This window comes from Argentina silus (genome assembly GCF_951799395.1).
Source record: "Argentina silus genome assembly, chromosome: 8".
Lineage (NCBI taxonomy): Eukaryota > Metazoa > Chordata > Actinopteri > Argentiniformes > Argentinidae > Argentina > Argentina silus.
Genome location: NC_139662.1, coordinates 816,707 through 837,465, shown reverse-complemented (window position 1 = coordinate 837,465; position 20,759 = coordinate 816,707). Strand labels below are relative to the sequence as shown.

The window sequence follows — 20,759 nt, the reverse complement described above, 5'->3', positions numbered from 1 at the left end:
GCAAGGGCTGAGGACCGTACCCTCCTCCTGGAGCTCGTCAGGGCCCTGATGATGGAGGAGGGGAGCCGGCCCTTTGCCTACGCCCAGCAGCTGCGGGACAGCGCGCGGCGGTGGCTGGACCCAGGGAACAGCTCGTCGGAGGAGGTCGGGGACCGGGTGGTGTTGGAGCAATTCCCCACGGGGCTCCCGGCCCGGACCGCCGCCTGGGTCCAGTACCACCGGCCCCAGGATCTCGCGGCCGCCGTTACCTTGGTGGAGGACCATCTCTCCTTCCCGCCGCAGGAGCCCCGATGACCAACGCCCGGTCCGGCGCCCCGAAGGAGCCATGGTGACGGAGGAGGAGAGACCGGCGCCCGCCCCGAGGACGAGATGGCAGGGGCAGGCATGTCGAGAACCAGCCCTGGCCCCACAGGAAGCACCCCGAGCGACAGGGGGGGTGTGTTGGCGATGCGGACGGCCGGGCCATGTACAGGCAGAGTGCCCAGTGAGGGAGGTGGGGCAGTTCGTCCGCATCGGCGACATACCGGGCCCTCCCCCCGGACCAGGAGCGGCGTATCGTGTTCCGATAAGGATACAACATGATATGCACCAGGCCTTCTTGGATTCGGGCTGCATGCAGTCCATGATCCAGGAGCGCCTGGTTCGACCGGGGGCATTGTTAAAGGCATCGAGGGTGTTGGTGAAGTGTGTGCATGGGGACATTCACGAATATGGGAAGATTCATTTTGAAGGGAAAAAGCATAGTGTACAGGCGGCGGTTAGCCCGCGCCTCACGCATCCCCTTATTCTGGGTGTAGATTGGGAGGGGTTTCCTCAAGCGGTAAGCAGGGCTACCGGGGTGCGTGCACGACAGAGAGGGAGGTGTGAGGCGGGTAATGTGTTCTGTGCTGAGGCGGCGCCTCGCGACACTGCCGAGGAGCCGGAGCCGGCGGGGGGGTCTCAACCCGAGATTCCCCCGCCGAACTATCCGTTGCTAGGTGACTTCCCCCTCGAGCAGTCTCGTGACGAGACCCTACGATCGGCCTATGACCAAGTGATAGCGATTGATGGTACTTTGGTACGGCCAGACGCAGTACGCGCCCACCCCTATTTCGCGATTATCAGCGACAGGTTGTACCGAGTAAGTCGTGACTCACATAGCCAGGAGGAAGTAACCCAGTTGTTGGTTCCCCGTAGCCGCCGGGAAATGGTCTTCCAGGCGGCTCATTTCAACCCCATGGCGGGCCATTTAGGTTATGATAAGACACTAAACCGTATAATGGCTCGATTTTATTGGCCGGGAATTCGGGCAGAGGTGCGTAGGTGGTGCGCGAATGTCAGTTGGTAAAGCCCCCTTGCGGCCCTTACAATTGGTCGAGAACCCATTCGACCGCATTGCGATGGATATTATCGGGCCATTTGATCGGTGTACACAGGGATATCGATTTGTGTTGGTCTTGATAGATTACGCAACCCAATACCCCGAGGCAATACCGCTGCGCAATATCTCTGCCAGGAGTGTAGCGCAGGCATTGTTTCAAGTAATCTCCCACGTGGGAATCCCGAAAGAGATTCTCATCGATCAGGGCACTAATTTTATGTCACGCACCCTCAAGGAACTGTATGGCTTGTTGAACATCAAGGCGATTCGAACCAGTGTTTACCACCCGGCCACTGATGGCCTTTGTGAGCGGTTCAATCGGACCTTGAAGTCAATGATCCGGAAGTTCGTACACGAAGATAGTCGGAATTGGCATAAATGGCTAGATCCCCTGTTGTTTGCGGTACGGGAAGTCCCCCAAGCTTCCACCGGGTTTTCCCCGTTTGAATTACTCTACGGGCGTAAGCCTCGGGGTGTCCTAGACCTTCTTAAAGAAAATTGGGAGGAAGGGTCTAGCGACAGTAAAAATGAGATTCAATACGTCCTGGACTTGCGCACAAAGCTCCACGCCCTAGGGGTTATCTCACGCGAGCATTTGCTGCAAGCCCAGGAGCGTCAAAAGTGACTGTACGACAGGGGAACTAACCTGCGAGAATTTACAGGTGTGGTCACACGTCGCATGGGGGACGTGGATTACGAGGTAGTACGCTCGGACCGGGGGGATAGCTTGCAGGTGTATCACGTAAATCTCCTAAAAAAATGGAACGACGTGGTCACTGTTGCTCTGGCTACAATAATTCCAGAGAGAGATGAGTTCGGTCCGGAAGTCCCAAAATCAAAAGTTAGCACTCCGGTCGGTATTGATAACCATCTCTCTGCTAGCCAGGCCACGGACGTTGCAGATTTGCAAGCTAAGTTCGCGGACGTGTTCTCTCCCTTGCCCGGTCGGACTACGCTTATCGACCACCACATAGAAACGCAGCCGGGTTTAACGGTGCGCACGCGTCCCTATAGGTTGCCGGTACACAAACGAGACATTGTGTGCAGGGAATTGGAAGCCATGCTGGAGCTGGGTGTGGTCGAGGAGTCCCGCAGTGACTGGTGTAGCCCCATCGTGCTTGTCAACAAGCCGGATGGGGCTATACGGTTCTGTGTGGATTATAGACGGGTTAATGCGGTCTCCAAGTTCGATGCCTACCCGATGCTCCGGGTTGACGAGCTCTTGGACCGGCTTGGCACGGCCAAGTATTTCACGACGTTGGATTTCACGAAGGGATACTGGCAGATTCCACTCTCGCCGGTATCCCGGGAGAAAACTGCATTCTCCACTCCGCTCGGGCTATTCCAGTTCACGGTGCTCCCTTTCGGGTTGTTCGGAGCCCCAGCCACTTTTCAGCGCCTCATGGACCCTGAGGTCCCTGAGGCAGGCGGGGCTGACGGCCAACCCGAAGAAGTGCTTGATCGGGCGGAGGGAGATCCGGTATCTGGGGTACCACTTGGGTCGGGGGGAGGTGCGGCCACATATTGAAAAGACTGCGGCCATCGCAGCCACTCCGCGGCCCAAGACAAAGAAGGAGGTGAGGGCCTTCCTGGGGCTGGCTGGCTATTACCGGCAGTTCGTGCCGGGGTTTTCAGAGCTGGCCAGTCCCTTGACGGACCTCACCCGGAAGGGTGCCCCGGATCCGGTCCAATGGTCGGGCCAGTGCCAGGGGTCGTTCGAGGCCCTTAAGGGAGCTCTTTGTGGAGAAACGGTCCTGTATGCGCCTGATTTTAACCTCCCTTTCTCCCTACAGACGGACGCGTCGGATAGAGGCCTGGGAGCAGTGCTGACCCAGCGGGTGGAGGGGGCTGACCGGCCGGTGCTGTACCTGAGCTGCAAACTATCGGAGAGGGAGGGCCGGTACAGCACGGTGGAGAAGGAGTGCCTGGCCATCAAGTGGGCGGTCGGCGCCCTCCACTACTATCTGCTGGGTCGCGCTTTCACCCTCTACTCCGACCATGCTCCCCTCCAGTGGCTCCACCGGTGGTATCTCGCGTTGCAGCCCTTCAACTTTTCGGTCGTGCACAGACCGGGGGCGCAGATGGTCGTGGCAGACTTCCTCTCCCGTGCAGGGGGGGGGGGGAGTAGGTTGTCAGCCGTCGTGTCCCCGGCCTGTGTCGGGTGGTGGGGGTATGTGGGGGGACATGCAGCGTTCGGCCTGTAGAGGGAGCTACAGGACCGTGGCCAGGGTGACGTCGGCGAGGCTCCGTTGCACACCTGTTGCAAATGAAGCCTCGTTGACTAGATGGTTTAAGATGTGTGTGCCTCGGCGTTCGAGGGAGAAGGAGGGCGACTGGAAAGTTGTGTTACGAACATTGAAATTATTACGAACATTGGAATTATTACTAACATTTTATGAAAATAAACGGGATACTCCCAGAAAACAGTACCTCGACTCCGCCTCTGTGTCACGGACTTGTTACAGTCCCAAACACAACTTGTGCGTTGCCAATGTTTGACAACATCCTGGATTCTCATTGGTTGAGGCTCCTATATTGCCTCTGAGCACGTCTCAAACTGCATGAATAAAGAGGAGCCACGACACGTCAGAATTCAAATCGGAAGTGATTGTGTCTTCCCTCCATGTCATTGAAAGGGCAAAAATGTAATTAAAAAAATAAAGAAAAAAAGGGTTCTAAAAGGATTCTTTGGTTGAATAACTCTTATGGGTTCCATTTGCAGTGCCCTGCATAAGTAATGGGACAAGCATTTTTTCTTCTTTTGCATTATGCAAATGTCCAAATTAAGCACTCATGTTTAGTATTTGGTCCCCAATCCTTTGTATGCAAAAGTGCAAAAGTCTGTGACCCATTGACCCAACCAGACGCTGGGTATCTTCTCTGGTAATGCTCTGCCAGACCTATATTGTAGCGATTGTTGTTTGTTTTTTTAGGATGTTTTGTCCTCCTCTTCAGCAAATTAAATGCATGTTCTATAGGATTCTATAGGATTCACTTTTTGGCCCTGAATAATTTCCTAGTTGCTATGGCAGTATGTTTTGGGTCATTGTCCTGCTGTATGGTGAAATGCCGTCCAATGAGTTTGGAGCAATTAACTTGTACTTGGACTGACAAGATGTTTCTGAACACTTCCGAATTCATCCTCATCAAAGGAGACGTGAGCCAGTTCCAGTGGAAGCCATACATGCCCAAGGCATAAAACCCCCTCCCCCATATTTCACAGATGATGTGGTATGCTGTGAATATTGGGCAGTTCCTTTTTTTCTCCACACTTTCTCCGGTACATGTTTTTCCAGAACTCTGCAGGCTCTTTTAGGTACTTTTTAGCAAACCGTAACCTGGCCAGCCTGTTTTTGTGGCTGAGTAGTGGTTTGCACCTTGCAGTGTAGCCTCTGTAGTTCTGCTGGTGAAGTCTTCTGCGGATGGTAGTCTCTGACTCATTGACGCCTACCTCCTGGAGAGTGTTCCTAATCCATGGGGCAGTTTTTATTTTATTTTATTTTTTATTATGGTGAGCATTCTTTGGTTATCCACTGGAAGTCTTCCTTGCCATTTGCGATTTCTTAGCTCACCAGTGCTTTCTTTCCTTTTAATGAAGTTCCAAACTGTTGATGTTGGTAGGTTTAAGGTTTTAATGTTTCATTTTTTTCTGATATTTCAGCATCATAATGGCTTCCCTGACTTTCAATAACATCTCTTTGGTCCTCATGTTGACAAGACACCAATAGCAGACTGCACAAATTATGTGACGGAACACACCTGTCAAGCCAATTGTCCCATCACTTTTGTGTAGCCTAAAATAGCGGGATTATGTATAAAAGTGTTGTAATTTCTGAATGATAAACCAATATGTACACAAATAACATCAAATAAAAGATGAGAATCTCTACGTTCTCATTTCAACTCCAAAAAGAAGAAAAAATGCTTCACTGTCCCATTACTTTCGCACAGTACTGTATAACCTTCTGTGGAAAAGGGTTCTACATGGAACCCAAAAGGTTTCTTCAAAGGGAGAGTGGAAGAAGAACCCTTTTTGGTTCTAGGTAGCACTTTTTTTCTAAGAGTGCAGGATCTGTGATGGGTCTGTCTGTCTCTATCTACGGTATATTCGCTTGAATGCCACAGCCTATTTGAGTATTGTTGCTGACCATGTGCATCCCTTCATGGCCACAATTGACCCATCTTCTAATGGTTACTTCCAGCATGATAATGCACCATGTCACAAAGCAAAAGTTGTCTTAAACTGGTTTCATGAACATGACAATGAGTTCAGTGTTCTTCAGTGGCCTTCCCAGGATCTGAATCCAATAGAACACCTTTGGGATGTGGTAGAACAGGAGATTCACATCTTGAAAGTGAACCTGAAAAATCTGCAGGAATTGAGTGATGCAATCACGTCATCATGGACCAGAATCTCAAAGGAATGTTTCCAACATCTTGTGGAATCAATGCCACGAAGAATTGAGGCTGTTTTGAGAGCAAATGGAGGCCCTACCCAGTATTAGTATAGTGTTCCTCATAAAGTGCTCTGTGAGTGTATATCTAACTATCTTTGTTTTTGCTGGTCTGTTGGATCTATGATGGCCGTCAGCCCATCCTGTGTATCATGGACACAGCCATGATCAAAACCATCCTCATCAAGGAATGCTACTCCCTTTTCACTAACAGGAGGGTAATATGCTACATTGAAGTGGTTGTATGGGGAAAAAAACATAAGGGCTCCTTAAATAGATAATATCATTGTTATGATAGCATTATTAATATTAGGTTAATCTTGCAGTATATAATTATTATTATTTTTCTAGAATATCTATCTCAACGGGCCTCTGTATGACGCCGTGTTTATCGCTGAGGATGATGCATGGAGACGGATCCGCAGTGTCCTGTCTCCCTCCTTCACCAGTGGGCGGATCAAAGAGGTACAGTCCCATCTCTCCTCTCCTTCTTTCATTCATTCCTTTATACAACACAAATAAATGAATGACTAACAACTCTGACGTGTGTATGTGTGTGTGTGTGTGTGTGTGTGTGTGTGTGTGTGTGTGTGTGTGTGTGTGTGTGTGTGTGTGTGAGAGTGTGTGTGTGATTTGTACTATGTGTATAGTGTGTATTCATTGTTGTTTGTTGTTGTGTGAAGCAGCAACTTTAATGAATTAATCCAAGACAAATTTTCATCCAGGACAATAAAGTATATTTGATCTTATCTTCGATAAGTTCAGTGGTCAGATGACAGAGTATAGAATAATAGTTCATCTTTGGAGTCACTTATTCTTTGACTATATACATAATGTATCCTGTATGGATGTATATTCTCAGGCTATATAAACATTAAAATAATTCCTGTTTCAAACATGATGTTAATATATGTTTTGCACATATTAACACACTGCCAATGGTTTGCGCTCTACTCATTTGACAAACACATGGGCCCTGTCAAGAACCAACCTCTAGTTCCTAAATGCTGGACACTTGGAGATCTGAGTGGATTGGATACAGAAGTGTCTAGGGATAGAGCCTAGGAGTTGTTTCTGGACAGGGCTGGGCATTGAATAGGATTGGAGTCACGTATCATGGTATTTCCTGTTCCTGTTTGTAACCGTGGCATTTCCTGTCCGTCCAGCATTCTTCCCCTTCATGGGTCCTGTTATGGCAAACATGGAGGTATCCCTATTCCCTGCCTCGGTCACAGATTTCTTCTACGCTGTCTTTCAGAAGATCAAGTCCAATCGCGTGGCTAGCACCAGGAAGGTATGTAAATATAACTGATCAAATATACAATCTTCAGCCAGTATTGTGTAATACAATTGTAGAGATTTGGTAGCATCTGGTAGTTCTCATGTGATTTTGATCTGACGTAAGCCTGCTTCCAGAGTCGGGTAGATTTCCTGCAGCTGATGATAGACTCGCAGAAAGACAGCAACTCAAAGGGAGAGGAGCAGAGTAAAGGTGCCTGCCTTAAACACACACACACACACACACACACACACACACATCCACACACACACACACACACACACTGTATACTAGCATCTAACACACACACATACAGTACCTGCCTCAAACACCTATACCTACAAACACACCGTGGAAATACTCTACTTCGTCCCTTTCTCACACCTACCACCCCATTTCTCCCATCATCATAGGATTGAGTGACCATGAGATCTTGTCCCAGGCAATGATGTTCATCTTTGCTGGCTATGAGACCACCAGTAGCTCTCTGTCCTTCCTGGCCTACAATCTGGCAACCAACCCTCACATCATGACCAAGCTGCAGGAGGAGATACACACTGTGTTTCCCAACAAGGTAACCCCTCTGCAGACTCCTATATAGTACTATTCATGTGGAACAGGAAATATGATAGTGACAGTATTTTAGAGGGTACTGATGAGTGTGTAACCCCTGTGCACTGCAGACTCCTACAGTATCTATTACTATTGCTTTGGAACAGATGGTTAGATAGGTGACAGTATTTTACAGTGTGCTAATGTGTCTGTAGCATCCCTGTGCAGACTTCTGCCCAGTATTATTCATTTGAAACAGGAAGTAGATAGGTGTTGTTGGAATCTTCAGAATAGTTAAAAGGCTAGTACCTGAGAACCTGAGGGATCTACAGGGTATATACCTTAAAAGCATGTCTGACATGCAGTGGTGTGCATGACCATAGAGTGATTTCTAAACTAATACAATTATCTTAAAATAAATTATAAAACTAACAGGTAATCAGTGCAGAGACTTGTGTGATATGTGCTCTCCATCTGACTCGTGCTGCTGCATTCTGTATCATTTGCCAATAGCTTTCTTTGGTCGACCAGACAGGAGAGTGTTACAGTAATCAAGGCTGCTAGTAATACAAGCATGCATTCGTCTCTCAGTGTCAGCCTGCGAGAGGAAAGGTTGCACCTTTACAGCTGTGTTCTGTAAAGGTCCATGTAATATTCAAGCTTTCTAAAAGCTTCCTAACGGTTGTAATGACTATCTTTAATCGGTAGCGATCAGGGAACAAGATCCCTTATAATAAATCCCTTATGAATAAATATTTCATTTATGAACGCTGTTTTGGTTCGGAAAACACGCTTTTTAAAATGCAGTGTCCTACCTGACATTCGGTTTGCATATAAACATGTTGTGAGTGCCAGGGGTGTTCTAGGGGAGTAGACTGACCTTTCTCTGGTGGCTGCCTCTCCCAATCGTGTGCGCATGTAGAAACACAACAGCTAATGTCCAACACTGCAAGTTCATTTCGGGGGGATATATTATTATTAGGGAGGATGTTGTTGTTTGGACAACTTCAGACAGAATTTCTCCACGATGGCAGATTTCCGGCAAACTTACTTACTCTTCTTTAAGTGATACAAATATGTTTTAGTCACATTCTTGATATGGGTTTCAAAATTAAGATCTGAGTCAATGGTAACACCTTGTTTTTTTGCCTGGTGCTTAGTATTACTGTAAGTAGTGTCTTTAAGTGTGCAGACAGTTTGACCAGGACAAGGACAAAGAGCATTTTGGCATCAGCATTAATTAATTAATTCTAAGGTCATTAAGAACCTAGTTAATAACTTAACAACATAGTGCTATCTCAGTGCTATGATCGGCACAAAAGCCAGATTGGAACATGTCAAAGGTACAGTTGGGAAGAAGGAGATTATTTAACAGTTTGAACACCTTTTTTTCAAGAATTATTATTTTTTTGCTTAAAAAGGGAAGGTTGGAGATAGGCCTAAAATCGCTAAGGACTGAAGAGTCTAAGTTACTTTTCTTCAGGAGGGGTTTCACCATGGTAGTTTTAGGTGCAGATGAACAGACCCCCACTTTGCTGAGCATTTCTGTATGACCACTGCAAAAGAGTTCATAGTGCTTCCATGTGGTGGAAGGTGGGGTAACAAGTCATCAAACACATCTTCAGGTCTTGCCTGAGTGATCCTCCTCACCTAATATTGGTTCTCTTATCTCAGAAGTATGTTGCAAATTCCTCACATTTGTAGGTGGAGAGCAGATCACCAGGTGTCTTGTGGGCGGGATTTATAAGGCTGTCAATCGTTGAAAAGAGCACTGTTTGAGTTGTTATGATTCATTATCAATTTTGAGAAATGATCCCGTCTGTCTTGGCGTTTTTTTATTGCCTTATTAAAAGCAGAAAGATGCTCTCGAAGAATATCAAGGTGGACCTGCAGTTTTTGTCCGCTCAGACTTTCTGCAAATTCTTTTAAATTTGGCCACAGCCTTTTTCAGTTTGACGGGTGCTACAGAGTCGATAGTTGCCCTTAGTTTGGTGTTGAAGCTGGTTGCTAAATCATTATCACAGGAGGAAGCTGTTGATGGTGTACTATTCATATTCATATTCATCATGAAATTCTCATCTGCTCAGCGACATGGCTAGATAAATAATAGAGTGAAAATATATTTTTCCCCACTTCTAATAGACTGACATGCATTCATGTTTAGCCAGGTTTCAGATAAAAACATTACAGTGCAGCTTTCGCTCTGAGATAAGATCAATAAAGGTTTTGCCAGATAGGGACCTAATATTCAAAACCACCATGGTAATGTTCTCTGGGCTGTTCGGTGCTGCCCGGCCACAGTTAATGGAATGGATACCAAGTTATTCACATTTGAACCACCTGACAGTTTTCTTGTAGTCTGTCGACTGTGATAGGAAATAATAGACTGTAGCACATTCAGTATTCCAAGCAGTCAATCCACTAAAAGCAGCCCAGTTTAGTGGCATTTTGACTTCTGATTGATCCTTGTGTACATCTATCATTTACATTGTTCAGTGGAATCTAAATGTATTTTCTTCTAACTATCAAGATAACATTATTTAGCGATTTTTTTGTTTATTCATGTATAACAAAAAAGCAAGACACTATTACACACGTACATTGAAAGTAATGGCGTTCTGTATGCGGGTGTCATGAAATTAGGCTATGCAGATTAGAATAAGTATAGTATTGTGTTCATTTCCCCCCCAAAAAACACAAAAAACTAACAGCTCTTCAGATTTGCGACGAAAAAGAGTTAGTTCTGGGCTACGGCTACGTGAACGACCAATCACTAGTGCTCATGTGAGTGTAATATCCCTGTGCAGGCTCCTATCCAGTACGAGGCTCTGATGCAGATGGACTATCTAGACAGCGTGATCAACGAGTCTCTCAGGTTGTACCCCATCGACTTGAAAGAGTCGCCAAGAAATCTGTTGAGATCAGCGGCATCACCATCCCCAAGGGTATGGTCGTCATGATACCCATCTGGACCTTGCACCGTGACCCCGATGTGTGGGAAGACCCAGAGGAGTTCAAACCAGAGAGGTAATGGGCCACATCTTAACCACAACCACAATATCAATCACAACAGCAACGATAAGAGCAGTGTTCCACAAACAACCATAAAACAAACCTAAATGCGACGACCAAACACAAACAGGTTTCTTCAACCATGTATAACCATCATATTACTGTGATTTAATTGATATGTTCTTTAACCCCTCCTCCTCTGAACTCTCCGTGTGTAGGTTCAGTAAGGAGAACAAGGAGAGCATCGACCCATACACCTACATGCCGTTCGGGTTGGGCCCACGGAACTGTATCGGGATGCGATTCACTCTGGTATTGATGAAACTGGCGATGGTGGAGATTCTACAGAGGTTCAACTTCACCGTCTGCAAAGAGACAGAGGTGAGACAAAATAATGATACAATGATTGTAAATATAATTTTGTACCTATGACTTTGTTGCGTTTCTATATGTAGCAGAGGTGATTTTGGAATCACACTCGCATGATGAGGTAGCCCTGCCTGAGACATGTAAACTGAAGTGTCGCCCTCAGACCTTGAGGATGTCCTCTTGGCTTAATAGTAGCGTTTGTGTCTTCCACATGGGAGACCCGGGTTTGAACCCCCATACTACAATTCTGTACTTGCGTACTGCATGAGTATGTACTCCCCATTTAATTTCCCAGATTGCATTTTTCAGTACTAGGCGCCAATCATCCTCAGTATAGGCTACCTACTAAATGATGGAAGTGTGAGATTTAAAAAAAAGCTATTTGTATTTCTGCAAAACTCCCTCGAGACTTCATAGGGCCATTTTAATGTATGTCGACCCAAGAGAGGTTGTCCAGGAGTTTGAGTTTATTTGAATTTATAGTGCAATGCTACCCGAACGTAACAGTGACACTGTATTAGGTAACATTCATAGTGTAACGCTGACATCTGTTTTACTCGTTCCTTCATACTTTAACTGTGTGTCAACTCTCACCAGATACCCATTGAGATGGACCTGTTCCGCTGCCAGGAGTCCAACGACAACCAGCTCAAAGCAGACAGCCAGTGATGAGGACCTGCCCTGCTGCAGGTCTCTCAGTTATTATGTTACACATAGATCTAGGATCAGCCCCAACACTGGCTACTTTCAAAAATGGGCTTAAAAAAAAAAGGGCTTCGCTTTTGCCTTAAATTGAAACTAAATTGGCGCTAATAATTGCACTGTGACCCTAAAATGCACTGTGACTTTTTTTCTTTTTTTCTGTCTTTTATGCGTTTTTATTCTAAATTTTTTTTCATGCTCTTTCCTTTTTATCTATTTTACGTAAAGCACTTTGAATTGCCTCTGTGTATGAAATGTGCTATATAAATAAACTTGCCTTGCCTTGCCTTGCCTCGCCTCGCCTCTGGGCTCTGCTGCTACTGTATGCTGCTCTCTTTGTATCTGTCTATTAGTGGAGGTCCAGGACTAGTTGTACAGAGACAGTTGTTGTCTGTCGTCTGCAGTGCAGGGATTTGCATGTGACTTGTGTATGTTTTGTACTTGTCTGGTAGTGGGTCTCTATCATCACGCTAAAAACGTGTGTATAATCACAAACTAAATCATAACATGAGAATGAACAACATGCCATCAAAACATGACAATAAATAGGTGTTAGATTAGATTCAACTTTATTGTCATTGTGCAGAGTACAAGTACAAAGATAACGAAATGCAGTTAGCGTCTAACCAGAAGTGCAAAAAAGCAGAAAAGTGCAATGTGAACAATATATACAGGTAGAGCAGTATAAGCAATATATGAGCAGTATAAGTAGTGCAGTATAAGCAGTATATGAGCAGTATAAGTAGTGCAGTATAAGCAGTATATGAGCAGTATAAGCAATATATGAGCAGTATAAGTAGTGCAGTATAAGCAGTATATGAGCAGTATAAGCAGTATATGAGCAGTATAAGTAGTGCAGTATAAGCAATATATGTATTAACAGTAACATTATAAGCAGAATAAATATAGAATGCAGTATGAACAGTATAAGCAGTATATGAGCTGTATAAGTAGTGCAGTTACCAATGTATTGGGTCTATCTATGGGTATCGTAGTGCAGCAGTAGTCAAAATGTACCTGCATTTTATCGGTTGAAGTGCCATCTCATCTGTCATAAGATTTGACTTGTAAAACTGAAAAGTAGGATACAACTAATAGCCTAAATGTATAAACACAGACCACAACCAAAAAACAACATGGGAAAATCGTTTACTCATCCTCTGCAGCAGGAACAGTGCAGAGAAAAAGTATGTACAGTAAACCCCATAACTGAATACACTTCATACGCTTCAGCGCGACACAGAACGCTACATTGAGGTGGCCTATACTGCAACAAAGTAAAAAGATGAGACAGACACGTGTCTTCAATAACTTGCATGTTTAATCAAAATACAAGCATTCGGCACATCGTTAACTTGTAGGAAAGTTTAATCAGGTTTTATCAATTGTATTATTTTAAATGTGAAATAAATAGCATCAGTGCAGAGGCTATAACACACTACAAAAGTCACATTAAATCACGGAAAGTAGGCTAGGCTAATTAACGGTACTATATGAATATACAGCCCGAGCCCAGTCCAGGGTTCTGAAAGCGACAAGTAACAAGTGTGCCCATCAACTGTCTAGATATTAGGCCTATACGTAACATTTAGTCCTCCACTTTATATCACAGCCAGTATAACGTTTAAAATGACTACAAAACAAAAGCAATATAGTCTACAGTGAACGGCGCATTGTCCATTTGTCATACATGTCCAAACAGACCTGCACACTTGAATAGGAAAGTAGTTTGGCGGTTCGTTGCTTCAGCAAACCTCTCGATGACTTTACTGTTGAAATCCATCTGTCCCTGGATCAATGCATTTTCAATGGAAAGCATGTCAAGGCCGTTCAGTCGCTGGTGTCTGTTCTGTTCTGACAGATGTATAATGTCTTTGAATCCAGCCGATGCCCAAATAGTCTCCACCAAAAATCATACATGGGAAACAGAACAGCGCATGTTTCGAGGTGGTAGCGGTTAGCCATCTCTTTTTGTCAAACCATTCCTGTTGGCCCTAAACGTTTTATCTCCAACTTCTCTTCCAAAGGCAATGTACTGAACCGCATGGTCAACAAATAATCTACACGATTCATTGTGAAAACTTTAGCTAGCTAGCATTAGCGATAGACGTACAGTAGATGAACTGAATTGCTTTGTGATTATTTCCTGTCATGTCAGACCACGTTAACGACATTAGCGTTTAATAGTTTTTCGCCACCTGTTGCTAGGCAGAATTCATACCCAATATAATTTGCGTGAGGTTTTCCCTGCTTACGCCAATCACGCTCACGTTGTTCCCCTCGCAACGATGGGGCAGAGTGCTCCGCTGCCCCACAGCAGAAAGACGGGACAGAGAGCGCAGTCCGCACACACTAGTAATTACTAGTAATTAGTAATTACTCCAAAAATAGCACTATACGAATTATGAGTCAAGTTTATTATATTTATACACACCAATTTCACCATTTAATCTATTTTGTATTAAATATAAAATACTTATTATTATTACTAATAAAAAATAGGACTAATAATTGTTTCGTATTTGTAATGTACTTTATGAGACTTTATGTTTGTAATGTACTTTATAAAGAAAAAAACCCTGTATATCCCCAAATTTGATTCTATGCAATATGTTTTTTCAAATGTTGTATTTGTCTTGTATGCAAGATTTACGCGCGCGGATTTGGAGTTAGGATTCCACCCAAAATGCGTTGCTATTGGTATCATTATGACGTTGATATGTACACAGAATTGAGAATGTTCTGCAATAATACACAAAGTTCTTGAACTTTTAGTTTAGTGGCATAACGAGCTAAGACGCAACCTGAACCTGTGCAATCAGTATTACCAGAGTGAGATATAAAGAGATTATAACCGGAAGATTCGGCGCTTATACACAGCCTACTGACTGAGGTAGGCTAATGTAGGCCAGAGATGTAGTATAGTTGACATATAGTATAGTTTTATAACACTTGTATTTGTAAATACTTGAGACGGCATAGGCCGACTACCTTTACAGCATTTGGACAAGGGACGCGTAAAAATGTCACTGAGAGATATCTGTCACTAGGAGATGATATTCCCATTAAGTCGAATTCAGCGTTGGATATTTCTATATGCCTAAAAACTCACATCTTTAGAAAGGCCTTCCTTTAGGTCCTGTCCTCTTGTTGTTGTTAGTGTTTTGTTTGTGTTTTTGTTTGTGTGTCTATTGCACTCAACTGCACAGGCTTTGAAATTGTCGGCTACAAATGAAAAACACATTCCAAATCAAATATATTTTTTATTATTATTATGAGAGACCTAAATGCATGAATTGAATTAGGTCTATTTTAATTTTGCCGAGGTCTTCTGCTTATTAGCCTATATGCTCCTACCTGTACCAGGCCGATTCCAGTTAATAAAATGTGCCCATTATATGGCCACTGATATTTGACCTGTTGGCCACAATTGTAGGCTATATTTCAAGGCGTGTCAACAAACATAGCCAGCCAACCCATACTGGAAGCTTTTGCTGACTCTAACATAGGCCTCTGACAGGACCAAGTCACTTCGAACCATTGCATCGAACGCTGATAAGAGTTGTTAGGCAGTGAATTACCATGATAGTCATTCCAAACCCATTATGACGCCAGCCGAACGCACATTATAGATAATAACATTTCTTTGCTGCCAATCGGTGTACTGGTATTTGTTGACTGATTCAGTAGGGCAAACTCAAAGATTGTTATCCCTTTCTCATTTGGGGAATCTTTCTGACATTCCTGTTGCATTATAGTATGGGTGTGTGGAGATTATTTCAATCATTTTTGTTTGTGTTCTATCTACTGTAGGTGCATAAAAACAATGGAGGTGAAAATATATATGAGTATTGAGGATTAAGACAGAGAAGGCAGAGTTTGAGAAAAAGATTATGAGAAAGGAATATGAGAAACAAAAGAGAAGGGACCAAAAAGTTAGGCAGAGGGAGGAGGAGATCCTGGCCAGAAAGGCAGAAAGACTGCAGGAGGACAGGAATGAGTTCAATAGGGAGAGGGAGGAGATGGACAGTGGGATCAAGATCCTCATGATGGAGATTGAGAAAGAGAAGGAGTCCTCAAAGGAGATACTTAGAAAGGCTGAGAAGGCAGAGGCAGAGTTAAATATGATGAGGAACGAGAGCGTGAAAATCCAAAGAGACGGACAGAAGGTGGAGCAAGAAATGCTCAGGATGTGGAAGGAGAAGGAGACATTTCTCAAGGCCAAGAAACAGATGGAGAAAGAGATGGAGAAAAATATGGTGGCAGTCAAGAGGAGAGAGGCCCTGGTGATGGAGGCCGAAGAAAGACTTAAACTGAGCAAGGAAAAAGAGAAGGAAGAGCAGGAGAAGGAGACCTCAAAGGAGATGCTTAGAAAGACAGAGAAGGTCGGAGCAGAGTTGCAAATGATAAAGAAGGAGTGGATGAAAATCAAAAGAGACGGGCAGAAGGTGGAGCAAGAAATGCTTGGGATGTGGAAGGAGAAGGAGACATTTCTCAAGGCCAAGAAACAGATGGAAAAAGAAATGGAGGCAGTCAAGAGGAGAGAGGCCCTGGTGATGGAGGTCGAAGAAAGACTTAAACTGAGCCAGGAAAAGGAGAAGCTAGAGCAGGAGAGGGAGACATTGAAGAAGGTGAGCATGGTGACGATTAGAGAGATGGTAGAGAACCTATAGACTAAGTAGATGAAGGTGATTGTTGCTAGTTTTACTATAGCATTTAGTCCATGACCTTCAACTCTCAGTTGAATTTGTCCAATTCTTGTCTCACCTTGCACTCCCCTCTGATGTTACTTTTTTAATTTCAGATGAACGATGGCTCCAGATATGCAGATATGCCCCAACCCTCATGTTCTCTGATGGCTCAGCTGGTACACAATCAGGCAAACCAGGGGACGAGCCTTTCTGTCAAAAGCCTTGTTGATGTGGCCCTGGCTGAGAGCGTGTGGGGGTGCAGAGATAAGACAGGGGACTGCACATGCCGACACCGTTAGCCTGGAAACCTCAACACAATTGGCCGCTATTTAGGGATACATAGCAAATCAATTTATATAGTTGTCTTAAGTTCAATAAATTAAGTTGAACATTAAATTAAATTGACTTCCTTTCTCTACCACTGTGACTGCTTGTGGCATTTATTATTATAGAAAGTCTTACTTGTGATGACCGTGATGTATGTAGCTGAAGATGAATGTAGCTATTTATTTTAAGTCGCTCTGGATAAGAGCTTCTGCTAAATTACTCAAACGTAGGCCTAAAGTACATCCGTAAAATAATGTATCCATTTCCTGTTAACCATCTCTAAACCCTAGATGGCAGTATTTACTCTTACACCAGAAACGTGACCAGTTGCACGTGTGGATGCAGAATAAATAGCCCTCCCAGTCTGTTTCTGCAAGGAACTTCTAATTTATGGATTCTCTACATATGTTGAGAGTCTTGTCAAGTCTGAATATGTTAGAGTTGGGGTTTGTCCTCTACCTCCAAATATAAACGAGGACAATCACTTTGTTTTTCATACAGGTACCACTATTGTATGTATTTCTATTATCAAGGTTTCTATTACTTTACCATACTATGAAACTAATTGAATATGTTTTTAAGCGTCCAAAAAGCATTGATACCATTTCCAAGCACTCCAAGAATCATTTTGCGTTGCTGCTACAGCAGCCGCGCAATGTCAACACTTTACACACGCACTGGTGTAGCATGTAACATTAAAATCCATCAACTTCATATCAAACCATTGATGATTGGTGAACTTGTTGGATCAGTTAAGGCCTGTGCCAGAAATCAGTACACACACCAATCACACAATGGGACTATAACAGACACATACAGTGCATTCTGAAAGTATTCAGACCCCTTCACTTTTTCCGCATTATGTTATGTTACAGCCTTATTTTAAAATAGATTAAATTATTAATCTAATCATTAATCTACACACAATACGCAATAATGACAAAGGTGCTTCAACAAAGAACTGAGTAAAGGGTCTGAATACTTATGTAAAGGTGATATTTCAGTTTTTTATTTTGAATAAATTAGCAACAATTTCTAAAAACCTGTTTTCACTTTGTCATTATGGGGTATTGTGTGTAGATTGATGAGGAAAAAAAAATGTTGAATCCATTTTAGAATAAGGCTGTAACATCACAAAATGTGGAAAAAGTTAAAGGGTCTGAATACTTTCCGAGAGCACTGTATTTACATCTTGATTCACAGAATCACGCCTTGTACACACTTGCAAGTGATAGCAACGCCCATCACCTGTCCCAATAAAGAGATGCTCCAAGCGCACCATTTCATCCTTTCCACTCTTCACTCTCTGACTGTCTGAAGTGTACTGTAGTTGTGTTGTTGTAGCTGGCTACACCTCAGCCTATGATTCTCACGGGGCGTTAGATTGTCTCTGATAGAATCCTACGGCTCGACATTCAACGACGATTTTCACCTTCTGAGCACCTGTTAACTCTCTGAGCTAGCAGGCTAACCTGTGAGCTCTCAATTCTTTGTTATTGTTGAACCCTAGCTCAACAATAATTCCTCAGGTTATTATTATAACTTGCTAGGTCATATGTGTAGGCTACAGCTAGCACTTGGGACGGTCGGCTAACTAAGTTACTTGTTGTTTCTGGACAGCTGAGAACCTTGGCTAGCTTTGACAAGCTAATATTGAGAAATATTAGCACCCTGTTTGCAGGAGGGTTGGCCAGCTTGTGTTTGTAGCCCTGGGACTACTGAGCACTTTCTAGTTTGACATAATTCCTAGTTAGTTACCTCGTATAATGATCTAGAATATGCCAGTTCTCTCTAGTGTGAGACCAGTGCCATATCTAACTATGCGGGTACCAGTTCCCTGTGGTAGCACATGGGTGTAGTAATGCTGAGGTGTGCTGATATTGTACCTGCTTGTTGCTTCGTGCGCTGTATCTAAACTAGTCAACTACACTATCTACAACTACACTGTCTATCACAACTAAGTCAACTAATAAACATGGGCTACGCATATCTTAAACATGCCTGTGTCTGTGTGTTTGTGTGTGTGTGTGTGTGTGTGTGTGTGTGTTTGCATACATGTGTTTTTTTTTTAAGTCTTCCAGCTGTTCCAATGAGAACATCCATCCATAGACCTATGCATTTAATTCTGGTTTGTTTATAACTAAGAGGAAGACACGGTTATCATCAAAAACCACTAGTTATCATCAAAAATGATGGTCACAGTTTGCTAAAAAAAAGTACCTAAAAAGCCTGCAGAGGTCTCGTAAAAATGAAAGTTTGGAGAAAAAAGGATCTGCCCAAGATTTACAGCATACCACCTCATCTGTGAAACATGGTGCAGGGGGTGTTAGGTTTGGGCATGTATAGTTGCCATTAGAACTTGTTAACTTGTCTTAATTGATGATTGTACCTGCTGACGGCAGCAGCAGAATGTATTCTGAAGTGCACAGAAACATCTTGTCTGCTTGAGTGCAAGCAAATGCGTCCAAATGCATTGGATGGTGCCACACCATACAATAAAACAATGCCATAGCCAAAACACTGCCATCGCAACTAGTGGAAAGATCTTGATTGGCCAAGTCAATCTTCAGATTAAAATTCAATTGAACATGCATTACATTTCCCTAATGATAAGAATTTAGGCAAAAAGACCTCAAAACAAACAACAACTGAAGATGGCTGCAGTACAGGCCTAGCAGAGCATCACCAAAGAAGATGCCCAGCGTCTGGTAGGGTTAGTGGGTTGCAGACTTCAGGCAGTTATTGTCCACTAAATACTAGTGGATTGTCCACTAAATACTAAACATGACTGCTTCATATGGACATTTGATAAGTCTGTCCCATTACTTTTGGGTACACTGAAATAGGGGGACTATGCATAAAAAGTGGGGTAATTTTTGAATGGTGAAACCAATGTGTACACAAATACCGTCAAATAAAAGCTGAGAATCTCTACTTGTAATAATTGTTTAATTTCAAATCTAAACGTTTGGAGTATAGAGCCGAAAGAACAAAAAATGTTTTGTTGTCCCATTACTTACACAGGCAGGGGTTTGGGAAAGTGAACAACATTTGATGGTGAATACATACTGTATGTCAAACCCCAGCCTGACCACTCCGTTCTTCCACCTCGGCTGGCCGCCTCTAAGAGGATGGAGTGGTTGCGCTAGTTGGTCACGGCTTTTCACTGTCTTGGCGCCCCGGTGGTGGAACGAGCTTCCCAGTGCGGTCAGGACTGCAGAGTCACTACCTATCTTCCGCCGTAGATAGAAGACCCATCTCTTCAGGCTACATCTTGACTGTCCCTCCTAAAGACCTCTTCACCTTCCACTACCCACCTGTATAGTACCTCTAATGTAAAGCATTTTTAAAAAGCATTGTGACTACCAATGGCCCATCTGCTAAATGTCAAAAATTTAAATGTAAATGTGGTGAAAATGGGTGAAGTGTCTAGCCCCAAATTTACAAAAAATGGTTAGGGCATAAACCCAATATTTTCATGTTTTATTCATTTTTCCAGAGAACAGATTGGTGTTGAATTGTGGGATATATGAAGGATTGCCCCTTTTAAAAGGCTACCCATTTTTAATTGGCAATTAGGGCACTTGAAATTAGCCAAATAAGCCACCTTTTTGGAGTGGTAGGGTCTCTCTCTGATAACCCCCCCCCCCCCCCCCCCTTAAAAAGTACCACATAGGTTCTTGACATCAAAGATGAGCATGGAAATTAACAGACCATGTAGCAATTAAGCTTATTTTATTTTCTCGTGCATGAGGTTATTCGCAGGTTACCTAAATGTTAACCTCGTCCTCAGGCTATCGCTCACAGCGCATATAAGTCTGGAATAACGACGACTCAAACCTGGCCGTAGGGTGATTACTGATTAAAGTATTTGTTATTATTTGATTTCAGCTAATCACACGGCTGCAAGGTGTAGCTTCTTATCAGAAATGTGTGGAATGTGCTGTGGAAGATGATTGATCCGAGGTAAAGCCAATGGCTATGCCCCGTCCCTGTTTTTGACGCTCTTGCTC

At 43.7% G+C, this 20,759-nt stretch overlaps 2 pseudogenes across 2 annotated transcripts in view; both read left to right on the top strand.

Annotated features, from left to right (window-relative positions):
• LOC310808814 (cytochrome P450 3A27-like) overlaps window positions 1-11,089 on the top strand; it is a 29,593-nt pseudogene extending 18,504 nt beyond the window's left edge. The window contains exons 2-5 of the transcript in view: window positions 6,029-6,032; window positions 7,507-7,667; window positions 10,453-10,672; window positions 10,876-11,089. The product of the transcript in view is annotated as a cytochrome P450 3A27-like (transcript). The remainder of the gene's footprint in view (window positions 1-6,028; window positions 6,033-7,506; window positions 7,668-10,452; window positions 10,673-10,875) is intronic.
• The window catches only part of LOC310808835 (cytochrome P450 3A27-like), a 221,489-nt pseudogene that overhangs the window by 19,682 nt on the left and 181,048 nt on the right, over window positions 1-20,759 (top strand). The window lies entirely within an intron of this gene.